Genomic DNA, 12,604 nt, shown 5'->3' with positions numbered 1-12,604 from the left:
TGGTTCTTAAAAAAATTTAGTCCTTCAGCAGCCCATCTCATGCACACACATCTTTGAGGTGCAAGAGAGGCAAAGCAATTCCCATCTTGCCCTGGTTCATTGCATTAAGGGACCTTGAGAACAGGAAATGGCTTCTAGAAATGTGGAGCTCTCCAAAAGACAGGCTTTCCCATTAATGTCAATGAAATGATTTCTAGTTTCATAATAAACTCCCTCTGCATAATTCTGCCACTATTTATACATCCCATAAAGATTCTGACTGCATGGAATGAAAGGCAAAAGGGGAGAGCGGGGGGAAAAAAAATCAGAAGGCAGAGAGAGGGGGAAAAAAACCAAGAAACGAAATTAATCAGATTACTCGTAGACTGGGAAACTTAGAATGAGTGTACCCTGCCCTAGAAAAGAAATGGTTGAAACCGCATCATATTTATTTCAGCAGTGTGGATGAGGGATGGGGTGTTGTATTGTGTTCTCTACTTCATATTCCATTTTCTCCCTCTGCTGGCAGTTGGAGACAGTGAAGTTGTAGCTAATAGAAAACAACAAAACTCTCAAAAGGCTGAAGCATTCAGGAATCTCAAAACTCTGCGGTATATGCTGAGAAATTAGGTCGAACCATACTTGAGTCCAATTAGTGCTGGAAATGGCTGACAGTCATCCCCTGTACAGAGCAGAATAATTCCTAGAGAAGATTAGCACAGCTAAATGCAGCCCTCTTTTGAGAGACAGAGCAGTGGATGGTCTCATGTGTTCATGTTACAGTAAATATGGGCTGCACAATCAAACCTGGAAGTTACTTATATATATATATATATATATATATAATTTTTTTTTTTTTAAATAACAGCTTCAGGTCTATATTTTAGAAATAGTATTTCTTGTCTTTAACTTACAATTCTTCACTTTGGTTGGTTTTTTTTTGTTTTTTACTTTCTTTAGAAAATGTTTTTTATAATATGCAGACCTAAGGGGGAAACCTTGCTAAAGAAGCTGTAAGAAAAAAAAAATCTGTAATATGTATTAAAGAAAAAAAAAAAAAAAAAAAAAAAGAGATAAATTTTGTTCCATAGAAGTTCTTTAACATAATGGGCTTTTATAAATTAAAGCTTAGCAGCACCACATATTTATTAATAATACTGCCCTATAGGAGAAAATAAGTGTTACAAGCTTGCTTAAAAGGAATAGCTAGCAAATATAATCTTGGCTATAATGCAGTTACTACCTTCTGCTCCATAGGACTGGGATATTAACCTTGCAAATAATGTTATATTAATGACTACAAACCATAAACTATAAATCTTATAAATAAATATCGACCTGGCATGGAAATGTTTATATATTCCCTGTAGCAAGACAGAATCAGTAGTATTGAATTAATAACATTAAGCTTTTTAACTGTTCTTTGAGATATTGTAGTAAATATTATAACCATTTTATGGTTGAATAAATGGAGGCAGAAAAGAGTTTGTTTAACAGCCCAGAAGTGCAGATTTCTAATCCTCCTTTTATTGATACACATATTAAACACAGGTGGAGATTTTTTTTCTCTATAAAGGATGCATTTAGAGCAGTAGCTGATGAGGCTTAGAGAAGTAACATGCATTTAGTAGGAATTTAGCTAGGGGAAAATACTGGCAGATGCTAAGGAATATTCAAGTTAAACAAAGACATCTGTGAGCAGTGGTAGTGCTGGGAAAATAATTCTGTAGTCAGCAGTAAAGGGGACCTGAGTTAGAGCTGCTCTGGCAGGCACAGGTTGGGGCTGGGATGTGAGGAAGATTTTACAGTTTTGTGGCTCAGCTGAATGAGCCAGATAAAAGCACAGGAAGCTTATAAATAGGGAAAGCTTTAAAACATAGCATTAATAGTGGTAGAAACTTTAGGAATAAGAACATCTTGAGTTTTTTATACCTTCTCACCACTGTTCAGTTGCCTGCCAAAGCTGGAATGTCTCAATGGGTGGTGCTTCCTCAGCACAGGCTGCTTTCCTGCCACATGCAGTGCTCTGGGAGATGGGCAGAGATGCTTCCCTGTGGCCCTAGAACACCAAAGCAGAGGTCCAGCTCCTTCACTTTATTAAATGTCCTACACACAGAATAGTGAGTATCTTGTTTTGTTATTTTGGTGAAGAGGCACCTTTACAGTAACAATTAGAGAGGTTCTGTGCATACAAACATATTCCAAGAAATGGATGGCAAAGGTGTACACAGAGATTTAATACCATTGTGTGATTACAACTGTGTACAACAATAATTAATTCCCTTCATTCTTTCAGAGACTCTTGCTGTGGTCTCAGCTTGCCCACAACAGCACAGAGTGGGAGTTTGTAGAAATACCTCCTCTCTGTTTTTATGTGTGTGGTAGCTACATTAAATCTGCATTTTCATCTTGCCTAGGTGGAAAGATCAGTTAAAGAATAATTGCCACTTCCTTTTCTCCCACTGTGATTGTATACAATTAAACCACGTGTAAGAGGCAAGGCTCTTTCACTGCCCTTCTAAAGACACCAAACAAGTTTTCCTGCCACCCCAAATAGTGTTTGTAGCATTTTCCTGACTTTAGTTTTCAGACTTTTTTTTGTGTGTGTTTTTGAAGATTAACTGGTAAAACATTGCCATACAATGAGAAATATTGCATGCACAGTCGTGTTCATAGAATGATTATTGCTTTTCTTGGGAACCTCACATAAAGCTTGACAATGATTTGGCAGGTGGGGGACTCTCAGAAGGAGTTTTCAGAGTGGACATGCAAGGCAATAGGATATTGCTATGGTGGATACATGAGTCCTACACATTGAGGAGTGTGACAGTGCCCAAGAAAAGCCTCATAAACTGTGAATGGAGGGTCCTACATCACAAAACCTAGAGGAAAAGTTCCTAGTAGAGTATTTTGGAAAAGTGTGGTTGGATATGCTCTGAATTGTGACTCCTGGATGTAACCATGTGTTGGGTTGATGTGGCCAGAAATGTGTATTACATGCCCATCTGTTGGAGCTGGGTGGGGCAGTGATTCCTAATCTCTGTGGCACACACTATCTGCTAATGGGCCATCTTTAAACCAGCTGGGGCAATCATCTTTATCTTTTCCACAGCCCATCCTCCCTCCAGGCAGATATCATCTGCTGCTGGCCCATTCAGTCCCACTGTGTGACTGATAAAATTACATCATCCCACTGGGAGATGCTCCAGCCAGGGGAGGAGCCAAGCCTTTCCTACCTAGATAAAAAATGAGATTTTGGACAGCAAGATACCTTCTTTCCACTGGATTCCAGAGGAAAGCCAGATCTTTCCACATCATCCCTGGACCTTCAGAGGAAAACTGCACCTTCTCCAGGAGCACTGCTCCAGCTGAACCACATCTGCCACTGCAGGAGGATGCAGCCACCATTGAATGGGACTGCTGCCCACACCCTGAGTGACTGACAGGGTGTCAGGCTGTATTCTGACTCTGTCAGTGTTGGGGTTATTTTTTTGTAATACAGTATTTCTCTTTTAATTTTCCTAGTAAAGAACTGTTATTCCTAATTCCCATATCTTTGCCTGAGAGCCTCTTAATTTCAAATTTATAAGAATTTGGAAGGAGGGGTTTACATTCTCCATTTCAAAGAGAAGCTTCTGCCTTTATTGGCAGACACCTGTCCTTCAAACCAGGACACCATAAAATAAACCTGTGTTAATAGATCAGACATATCTTCTGAAAGAAAGATTTCTTTAACGGCTTTAATACTTTACACAGTGCAGAGATGTTATTTGCTTTTATGTAGATAATTTTTTTTACATATATACTAAGTTACTGTGGGCCACTAATATTTATGTAGTATGTAGTCTTTCTTGTCAAGGGAGCAGGTGTTTTATTCCTATTAAAATTCACTATAAATGAGTCCCAGCCTGCTTTGAAACAGACAAAACACTTTGGACTGGGTCTGGACTTGGGCTTGTAACAGTGACCTTTTCTTTACAGGTGATACATCTGCTGGCTTTGGTGATGTTCCCCATTCACAACAGAATATAAAGCATGGTTGTTCATCAGAGCCAGAGTGTGAGTTCAGAAAACTAAGCAGGGAGAAAATCTGAACTTTTAAGTCAATATCATATGTCTAAATTCGGCTTTTTCCTGAATTGTCTGTCTACCTTCAGTTAGCTCCTGTAGTTCTTGTGGAGTGTGTTGCAGCAGACTGAGTTGTTTTCTGTCTTAATCAAGAAGAATGTAGAAATGGTGTGCTAAACAGGCTCTGAAGTTTGTCTCTAATTTGTGTTTAGCAATTAGCAGTGGAACAACATTTTATGGAGGAACAGTTTTGATTTCCTTGGTCATAGAAATGGTTCCCTCATTCTACACCCTGTGATCAAATGTAGCTTCATATGTTGGACAGCTGATGGCAAAGATTTCCTTCACAAAAAGTGTGTCAGCACCCTTCAGTGTGGAAGGTGTGTAAATGACAACAGCAAGATGTGCAGTTAAACAGGGACTAGCAGGAATTCAGCACAACAAGTAAGAAAGCAATTTGGGAACACCTCGAGACAGTTTTCATATGGCTTTTAGATAAATGGGCAGAAATAACTTGCAAAGAAACCTCTCATCTGATCGAAAAGACCTTTTGCTTCTCTGTGTATATTTTTGAGGGGCATATAAATGTGGTAAAGAAACACTTTGATAGCGAAATCAAGAGGAAAATGTAGCCATACCTACTGAGATATGTGAGTATGACTGCTAGATCCGATATGTATTTGCCATTAAAAGGGAATATATCTGTACATATTGCTGCTGAGCCCCTAACAGTGCTTTCTATTTTCCTCCTACTACATGGCCAGTGTCATCTTCCTTCCCTAAACATTATTCTTACTAGAGCAAAAGCCATACAGCACAAAATCTCAATATATGGAAGATTTGAGTGCAGGAGGTAAACACAGATTTTTAAAAACATTTTTATTCTTTTTACTTTTGAATATTAAAAACATTGAAGTAGATATTTATTTCTCCCAATGCCCATACCAGTCATGCACTATAACTTTCTACCTGTGGTCAAGTAGATGAGCAGTTAACTTTGGCAATTATCCAATTTTTCCAGACAAAGAGAGGTTTTGCTTGTGCATTGAGCATGTCTGCTCCCATAGATGATTCTGAATTCTTTTTAGGCATTTGAAAAAAATGGGTCACTAATTCACAGGTGGAATTTTTGTTTTTAGCCTGGCTTGATACTGGTAGCACCAAAGAATTTAGTTACTGAAAGACCAAAAAATATGGGAATGGCTGAAATCCAGAGTTAAATGTTGAACTTTTTTATGTCTACTTGTGTTGCTCTATGTTAGTGGTGTTCTTTCATGGACTGTGGTGCACTATATGTTCATTCTGAACCAGCAATTCATTCACTGTGCATGTCTGACTGCCCAGTCCTAAAATCTTCTTTTCATGTGTCACGGTATGGAAAGGCACAGTGATGTGGGTTTTCTGTGTTCTAACTGTATGGTGCTATTGGGTATGTAGGATGTTGTAGGAGGTGGATTTCATGTAAATAACAAGTAAATTTAACCTAAAGAAAGAGAAAAGTGTGTCACCTTGCCACGTACACCTACTTGCAAAGTAGAAGAGCTCTCCCTTGCTTTCCTGGTGCTAGCTGGTTGAGATATTTATAGGAAACAGATTATTGTTTCATATTTTAGTGCACAGTATTTAGTGTCGCCTTATTCATGTGTAAAGAAAGATGTGTCACAACTAACCTTAGCAACAAACAAAAGCTGTGACGTAAGACAACTTGCAAGTGGAGGAAGGGAGGGATGAGAATGATGGGAGGGAAACACCATGAAATTATTTAAATGTTCTCTGAACAAACAAGGAGAAATTTTAGGACTTACCATTTTTAACTGGGTTCTACCTCTTTTCCTTTTCCTCCTCTGACATAGTTTGTCTCATGTCCAGCTATACAGATATGCTGCATTATCAGTCCAAATTTGGTTTTTCCTGCTAGGTCAGGTAAATTTTTTTCCATTTATCATGGAATAGCCTAACTCAGGATGGTGCCAGGAAATACCACATTTCTATAGCATTGGGTGTGCTTGCTCTATTGTGAGTCAGGAAGATTTGAGACATTGATGTAACACACTAAATAAATTATGCATTATTCAGAGATTATTTCTGATTTTCATTTTCCTTCAGGAATTCCTAAATCATGGCATATATTTTCAGTAAGTCAATATGTTATTAATCCAAATTCTTTAATTAATTTTTTGCAGAAATGTGTAAGCAACTAAGCTTTATTGAGAATTTTTTACCAAAGTGAAGCTGCGCTTTACCCACTGCTTTCTGTCACATTCAGAAATTTTGTATTGCAGAAGGTGGAAAAACACAGGATGTGATGTGGTTCCTGTCATCTGTTGGAAAGGATTATGAGTAACCAGTGAATTTGAAATTTAGGATCTGAACATAAATTATCAGCTGAAAATCATGGATGTATGTTAAAGGATTGCTTGTACATTTCTGCAAATATGAGCATGATGATTTTTCTGTTTAGCTCTTCCCAGGGAGTTGCACATTGCAAAGTTATTGGGTAATAGGCTTAGAATAAGTAAATGCAATGAGTTTGTCTCCTAAGCCAAATTGCATCTCTGTCAGAGTCCTATATGGGAAACTGAAACAAATAAAAAATAAATTGGTCTTCTCAGATACAGTGGGGGAAGAAAGGGAAGCAGAAGAATCTCATGAATTTTCTGGAATTTGTATGCATACATGCTTTTAAAATGAACTTGCTTTTTAAAAGAAATAGAGGGAAATTTAGGTTGCTCTGATTCTCTAAAGCTGTGGCAAAGAAACTCATGCTTTTCATTGAATTTATATTGTTAGATTCAGCAACTGCATACAGTAATTACAGCATTATCTGTCATGCTGTTTCTGTACTAAATATGCTTCACATTCAGCATATTTCTTTTTTTTTTGTCAATCCATTCAGCCAATTTTTCATAGATAAACTCACTTGAAAATCTAGATAATCTTGACTGTTTGGCATCTATGGAAAGTGGTAAATGCTGTGGTGCTCACATTAGAAGCAATTACATTCTCTACTTCTGTCCTTAGCTTTATTTGCAGTCATTGCTAGTCTTGGTACTTCAAGCATTTTGTTAGTCTGCTTCCACACTAATTTTTTCCTACTGTCTTTATAATATATGTTTTCAAGCTCCATGGGAACAAAGTTTCTGCCTTGCACAAGGGATGCTGCTATTGCAAGCATTGCATTATTGTTCCTTCCTAGGGCTAGGACCTCTCCAAAACCTGGCTGGAAGAGGAAATCTGGATTCAGAAGGGGGTGCTCTGCACTTTGGCAAGCTTGCAACCTTGAAGCTCCCATTGCCTGTGACTGCCCATGGAACAGAATTGAAAATAAACATTACAGAGCTGAGGGGAGGAAAAAAGAAACAAAACCAAAGGCAAGTGGGAAGTCAGGGGTGTAATGCACAGTGATGCACCTGGAGGACAGAAAAATGAGGAGGGTGAATCGAGGGTTCAGTGACTTCACACCCCTTTCCTTAACTCCCCCTTGGAGGCATCAATGCTTGTTCCACCTGCAATTCAGCTCAGGCCTCCAAACAGGCAAAGCTTGAAAAAAATGCTCCAAATTTGTGATGTATTACAGCCTTTGTCCTTACTGTACATAAGGTGCCCATGTCACCTGCATTTAGGGGGATGGAACTGTCCTGTGGAGGCTGGTGTCTCTTGCCATTGACTGTTTGAGTACAGAAAGATTAGTTTCCCAAGAAAAGGGGCTAAAAAGTTTGTCCACAGCTGAAGGTTATCCCCTTCCCCCAGCACAATTTCCTTTTAAGCCATTTTCCACTGTGATAGTTCAGAACAGAAATATTTTGTCTGGTTTCTCACTTAAAGTTATATTTGGAGACTGCTGTACAAGAAAAAAAACCTCTGCAAATTGATGCAGAGTATTATTAATTTTTTACCCTCATTATTTTTTGCCTTGGCTTATTTTTGTAGCTCTGCCTTTCTTCCTCCTCACCAGATTGTTTATACTTAAAAAGAAATAAGCCTTCTGCTTGTTGCATAGTCAATTCTCTTTACATTTCTCTGAAGTTAACATTGGTTTCTGTTGTCCTTTTCCATGTTTAGACATAGCCAGGATAAATTTCAATGACAGCCTTTCCAACTGTTTCTAAATATTTCTCATTTTTCTTGCAGACCAGTTTCCATATGCTGCAGGATTCAAAGCAGAATTCCATAAGGCATGCTCTGCATCCCTCCAGCCATCCTCCCAAAAGTGGATGGGCTCTGTTTGCTCAGGTGGAGCTCACTCCCACGCCCCCAGCACCAGCAATTCTGCTGGGAGTGGGAGGGCAGTGGAGCAGCCACCTGCTCTGCCAGAGGCCCAGAACCTTGCCAGAACAGTGCCAGAACCTTCAGAAGGCATGGATCAGCCAGGAGATGCACTATTTCACATTTCTCTCTCTCCTCAGTAACCTTTGATGGCAAAGATAAAGACTGATGTTGCTTTTTATTTTTGGCAGGTTTTTGTAAAATTTTTTAAATCTCCTTCATGGCAAATTACTTGCTCATTTTACCTATGGACTTTGTCAGTTATAAGAGCACAGCCTTAGGTTTCCAATCTGAAAATTGTGTGACACAGGTAGAGTATAATCCCTTCCTCAGTAAACTATTTAGGAGTGTGTGCACAATCTTGCTATTAAAATAATAGCATCTGTATTGGAGGTGTCACTGTCAGGGGAGGAGGCTTCATCACTTCTACTAGGACATAATTTTTGTGTAGACAAGGCCCTAAGCAAAGTCTTATCAGGTACTTTTCTAGAAAAAATAAACCAACACACAAATGGCATCAAACCAAAAACAACCCACCCCACCCAAAAAAGCTCACCAAAAGGCCCCCAAAGCACTTCCCCTCTCCAAAAAACCCCAAGCTGTACCCAGCCTTTGCATGTCATGTATGAAAAATAGAAGTTGCAGGCTCATTTTGCCATATAAGCACCTGAGTAGCATCAGCAGGTAAATGTGGCTATTCAGCTGAACTGCCTGCAAACTCTGCAGCTTTGCTGTAGTTCAACCTCTCTGATCTCTTAACAGGGACTCAGTGGGAGAGAGGGAGAGATGCCAGATCAGCTCCAGCTCTGCACCAGGAAATCTGGCCATGCATTGTTGCAAATGTGGTGTTTCCAACTGGAAATTGTGAGTAGTCCTCAAAGAGTTATTCTGGCATCTCCTCTCACTCACTGGGACTTGTGTATTCTCTCATGGAAGACACTGAGGCTCAGAAAATAGAAATTAGGTCACTGATGGCTGTTGTTTTAATATTAGCTGGGCTTACTTCTCAGTCATCTGTTAAGATAATTGCAATTCCGTGAATTAAGTTACCTGTAATGGCATTATTATTGATTCCCCAAACCTACAGAACTGTATAAAGCCAGGATCTAATCAACCATCTGCTGGCTAAAACCAGATTACCCCCTGCCTATAATGGGAGCAAGCAGCACCCAGTACCTCTTCTACAGCACACTGGATTGTGGACACTTAAACTTGCCCAGGGTTTCAAGGCAGCCTGGAACATTCTGAAAGTGCCCTGTGAGCTGAGTACCAAGTTCAGCTCTCCTGTAGTTATCTTAAAAAGCACAGCTGATACCATCTCTCTTTGTCCCTTTAGCATTGTTAGTTCCACCATTTCGCTTCCCAGTTTAAAAAAAAAAATCCTCTTTTGCTCTGTGAATCTTTGTCTCCTGGGGGCCATGATTGCTATTGCAGAACAGCCTGTGCACCCCAAAAGTACTTTATGGTGACACAGCCACTGAGCTCAAACAGGTCCTTTCCTAGACTTTGAGAGAAAGGCCATAATTCTCTTATTGTCTTCACAGAGAGAAGGAGTCTGTAATAACAATCCTTAGCTTAAGTTCCACAAATCTTTATTTGCTGGCTTAATTTCTTTACAAGTTAGCTAAAAGAGGTTTCTGCCTTAAAAATAAATTTTAAAATCCTTGTAAGTATTCCTTAAGAGCTTCTTAAATAATTGCATTTAAAAACATAAAATGTGATAATGAACAGATCATTGTTTTCACATAAGATATACAGTACCTAAAGAACAACATGAATTTATATGAGACTATAAAGCTAATAATGTTGAGGGGTTTACAATCCCTCAGTTTCCCAAGGATGTCTGGTAATAATGTGATCATTTCACAGTGCATCCTATTTTCTTTACTTTTGTTGTCACATAAATAAGGAGTCAAAGTTTTAGTACCTTGTGAATTATATTCTCTAAGTTATAGTAAAGTAACATACTACTTTGACCTTTTCAGCATTGTTTGATTTGGTTGGTTGGTCTCTCTATTTATTGCTGTGCTGAGTGGTATGGCATGAGTGAATGGATACCAGCTAATGAAAATATAAAATACTGGAAAAGCTAAATGAATATACAAAATGTATGGCATTAAGTATTGAAATTCTGATAAATCATCCTTGTGACAAAAGGTATAATGAGATTAGAAATTGCAATAAAAAAATTAATCTTTTCTAATGACATAGATTGTGCCTAGGCAGTAAATGGTGTGAATTTAACTTGATCTCATTATACTCCTAAATTTGTAATCTCATTTTCCTCCTCAGATGCTTCACTTAAAGAAGGCAGCAGTGTATGTGTGTGTGTGTGAGATTGGGTGTGATGCATTCTGTATTTGGGAAAAGTTACTTAATCCTTCAACTTCAGTGCACCAGCAAGTGAGTAATACTTGGATCAGAGGGAAACTTCCCTCCTAAGATTCAAATAGTCTTTTTGGTTCTTATTCAAAGTTCTGCAGAATGCAACCAGCATTGACTGACTCCATAAATCTTCCCCGTTCCAGTGGACTCAGGCCTTTGAAAACCTGTTCCAGTCTGGGAGAAAAGACAAATGTAGAATAATTAGAGCAGAGAACTCCCCAGCCAGGCCATAGATTACAAAGATGAGGATTCAGCTGTCAGGGCTGAGCAAGAGCTATGTTTTGAAGCATAGCAGGCTTGCAGTGGACCTGGGAGCCTCTTTCAGCCAGCCATTACCCTCTGGAGCATGATTTTTAACTCACTTGCTCCATGAAGCAGATGACTAAGGGGGAGGTGGGAGGGAAATGAAGAATGTTTTTTCTTTGAGCAAGTTATGTCTTTTCTCTTTCCCTATTTACCATATTCTTTCACATGTGCTGTCTAAGTACTAAATGTAGCACTCAAGGCTCTGACAGTTTTTAGCTGTGCTCATTTGTCCTGAGAGGGTAAAGGAGATAAGAATTATCAGCTTATTCCTGTGCATCCATAAACAGAGATGTGAGCACATGCAGGAGCATCTTTCCCAACAAGTGGGTGTGTAGCTGAAGTCATAGCCTGAGGTCTCCTGCCTCCTCACTGACAGAGAAAGAATGTAAAATCCAGGTTTTAAGCTGCTGTCAGGGCTGGATATGCAGTGATTTCTTTCTCAGCCTTGGACTAGGAAAATGCATGAGCATGTAATGAGACATTTAGGAGCCCAAATTAGTCTTTTCTCTTAGCAACTTCCTTCTTCCCACACCTCAAAACACTTTAACCAGTCCTTCACTCTTTACAATCCACCTCCAGCATTTAAGCAACAAAAAAGCTTCCCAAATGCAAGTGCTTTCCACAGGAATCCATCTAGCAGAGGCATCTGGGCAGAGGTGTTGGGAAAGCTGGATGGCAGCAGCAAACCTGTGTCCCCAACAGTCCCTGCCTTTCCATCCTGTTACTGCTGACACTGGGATCTCTCTGTTGTCCTTGCTTTTCACTGCTCCAGTCGAGCAGAAATCAAAGCAGAGGATGAAATCTCCCCTGCCAGTCTTGTGCCCACAGACAAGCCACAGTAGCCCTGGGACTTGAGGTGATAAACTGTAAGTAGCTTAAGAATAAGCATCTTGATAGGGAGGGCAAGGGAAAACATACAAAATCTTTTAAGGTGGTTCATGTGATATAGATTTTCACTGCTAGAGCAAGGACAGAGCTTTTAACACAGAAAAATCCTACCTCCTGCCATATTTCAGATCCTCTCATCAAAGCATGGCATGGATAACTGAAATTTTTTTCAGTCCATCATTTAAAATTTCTTCTAATCTGGACAAAGCTCTGTGGATTCAGGGTGTGCTGTGTTTTTATTCTATATTCTACTGAGCTAATTAACATGAGGCAGACAGTGACATAAGTTTGGCAAAGCCATTGGCAGCTGCAAACACATCCAAAATGGAGAGTGTTGGGCAACCTTAGTATTATGTAGAGTTAAGAGTCATGCCTGCACCAAATAACTTATTAATAGACTGAGTGGCTGGAAACAGCATTGAAGGATATATATGTCTGTGAGTTATGCAGAGTCAGAAAACTTTTTAATCAGTGAAAATTGCTACCTTCTACAGTTCTCTGTGTCTGCAAAGCTACCAAATGTGGGAGGATTATGTTCTGCTGTAACAGGTGACATGAGGCTGCAGATTTCCCTCCCTCACCCTCTGGACGCTTCATGATTTTTAACTGCTGATGAGGTGAAAACTAGTAACAGAAAATATTTCTTTTTTTTTTTGTTACAGATATATTTGAATTTTTAAAAAATTGTCTCATCATCTGTTAAATTATGTCT

The sequence above is a fragment of the Erithacus rubecula genome (genome assembly GCF_903797595.1).
Source record: "Erithacus rubecula genome assembly, chromosome: 2".
Lineage (NCBI taxonomy): Eukaryota > Metazoa > Chordata > Aves > Passeriformes > Muscicapidae > Erithacus > Erithacus rubecula.
The sequence above is the reverse complement of the archived record's forward strand: the minus strand, read 5'-3'. Positions refer to the sequence as shown.